General features: G+C 78.3%; 1 non-coding gene across 1 annotated transcript; it reads right to left on the bottom strand.

Annotated features, from left to right (window-relative positions):
- Positions 1–296: 296 nt before the first annotated feature.
- Positions 297–449, bottom strand: LOC141955821 (5.8S ribosomal RNA). Its single transcript, XR_012632772.1, has one exon. It is a non-coding gene; the product is annotated as a 5.8S ribosomal RNA (ribosomal RNA).
- Between the last annotated feature and the right edge of the window lie 2,051 nt (positions 450–2,500).

Below are 2,500 nucleotides of genomic sequence, written 5' to 3'. Positions count from 1 at the left end.
AGGCCCGCGCCTCTCCCCCCCCGACACCTCGGCCCTTCCCCACCGCCGCGCCCGACCCGGCCGGACCGAACCAACGGGCCGCCCGGCCCCGGCGGGACGAGGCTCCGCCAAGCGGGCGTTCCGGGAGCGGGGAGCTTCGGAGCGCTCCCCGAGTCTCCACTTAGGGGGACGAAGGCCCTCGGCCGACACCGACGGGCCTGCGAGGCACCCCAGCCGCGCCGCCGCGGACGCCGCCCGCCCGCCCGCCGAGGCGAGGCGGGGAGGGACGGCGCACCGGCCGGCGATTGATCGTCAAGCGACGCTCAGACAGGCGTAGCCCCGGGAGGAACCCGGGGCCGCAAGTGCGTTCGAAGTGTCGATGATCAATGTGTCCTGCAATTCACATTAATTCTCGCAGCTAGCTGCGTTCTTCATCGACGCACGAGCCGAGTGATCCACCGCTAAGAGTTGTCTGCCTTTCGGCACCGCCCCGCGCGCGCGGAGGGGCCGGGACCGCTCCGCAGAAGCGGCCCCCTTCTCGGACGACGGACCGCCGCCCCACCGACCGACCGACCGCCCCCCTCCGCACGCGCGGAGGGGGCGCGCGACGACCGGCGGGCGACGGTCGCGCCTCGCCTCAGATGACCGTACCGACATCACAACGGAGGGAAGGAAGGGAAGGGTGAAACAAGCTCCGAACGGCAAGGGCCCGGGGAGCCCGCGCTCCCGACCGACCTGGGGAAACAACAAGCACCTTGCTCGCTTCGGAGGCGGCCCAGGCGCCCGGGCTCGGCCCGGCCTCCGCACGGAGGGCCGGCGGCGCGTCCGACCGCGCGCCCGGACCTGCACCCGCCTCTCGCTCGCGCGGAGGGGGGAAACCACAGACGCTGACCGCCGCGCGGGCGACCAGCGGGGGCGCCCCGCTCGCGCCGCGCGCGCCTCCGCGCCGCCCAGCGCCCGCGCGCTGCGACAGCCGGCTCCTTGCCCCCGTGGCCCCGAAACCCCGGCTCTCGCCCCGACGCCGGGAACGCCCGCGCGGCGCCGCCGCCGCACCACACCGGAGACAGGGACGGACGGCCAACCGCCGGAACCCGAGACGGCGACGCGACGCCGCCGCCCGGCGCTCCGCCCGACCGCCGCCCGGCCACCGCACCGCCGCGGCTGCCCTCCCGGAGCCGCCGCCGCCGCTTCTCGTCTCGGCCCCTTCCGCAGGCACGCGCCAGGCAGAAGGCGGACGCCGCTGAGCCGGAGGCGACGCCCCCTCTCCCCGCTTCCGCGCGGAGAACGGGACGGGGAACGCCCCTCGGCCGCCCACCCGCCTCGCCTGACCGAGACCGGGAAAGGCGACTGCGAAGCGACGGGCAGGACCCGGGACGGGACAGGCCACGCGGCCGGCCACCGAGCGACCGCCGGCCGGCACGCCGAGCGGCGGCGCCGCCGCCGCCGCTCGGGCCCGGGGGCTGCGCCGCCCCTCCCCTCAGCCGGGGCGGGAAGGGGTGGGGGTGGCAAGCAAGGAGCACGAAGCCGCAAGCGCGCCGCTGCGCGTCCACGGAGACGCGGCGGCCCGAGCAGGCCGCCCCGCCCGGCGAGACCCCCGACCGTGGGGGAATCGCCATCGCCCCCGACGGCGAGAGAGCCCGCGCTCCCCGCCGGGGGGGGGGGAGGTTCCCCTTCGCGTTTCGAGGGCGAGGCAGGCCGGCTGCGGCCGACCGAACGCCGCCGGTCTCGCCGCCGAGACCGGACCGCGGAGAAGGGGGGGCAGGGGGGACACCCCTCCCCGGCGCGGCCGCCCGAGGGGACAAAAAGCCCACGGCGTGGGCGGCGGCCGCCATGGCCAGGGCCTGCACGAGAGCGACTCCCGCCCCTGGAGGCTCAACCGCCGCACACGGCCGGGGCCCGCCCCTGCGGGTCGCACCGAGCCGCCCGAGTCTTTAAACCTCCGCCCGGCTCCGCGGCCTTCGACCCCCGGGCTCAGCCGAGGGAGGGCCGCGGAGGCGCGGACGCTAGGTACCTGGCCCTGGGGTGAGGGAAACATCCTCAAGGGCCCCGCGGGGGTGCCTCCCCCGCTGCCGCCATCGGGGGAGCGTCCGCCCGCGGGGGCGCGCCCGACATCCGCCACCACCACCACGTCCTCCTGGCCCGGGGCCCGAGGTTTCCCTCAGTATCCCGGCGCTGCGCCCGGGAGGAGAGCCGTGGCTCGGGCCGCCCGCTGGCGCGCGGGACACGGCCCGGCGCGGGAACTCGCCCGCCGGCCCGAGGGCCGGCGCCACGCACCCGAGCCCGGAACGCCCAGAGGCCTCGGCCCTGCACGCGGCCGGCCGGCCCCCCGGCGGGCTTGCTCCGCAGCAAGCCCGCCACGGTGCGGGCAGGAAGGATCGGGGGAGACGCCTCCCCCGACCCCGGCGAGGCCTGCTCTGCCCGCCGCCCCTCTCGCCGGGCTGGCGCCGGCCGCGCCCAGCCCGTCACCGCCAACGGCTCGCGCCGGTCCCCTCTCCCTCTCCTGCGCGCGCCCGAGCGCCGG

Source organism: Athene noctua, unplaced genomic scaffold (genome assembly GCF_965140245.1).
Source record: "Athene noctua unplaced genomic scaffold, bAthNoc1.hap1.1 HAP1_HAP1_scaffold_706, whole genome shotgun sequence".
Classification (NCBI taxonomy): domain Eukaryota; kingdom Metazoa; phylum Chordata; class Aves; order Strigiformes; family Strigidae; genus Athene; species Athene noctua.
This window is presented reverse-complemented; position numbering and strand designations above follow the sequence as displayed.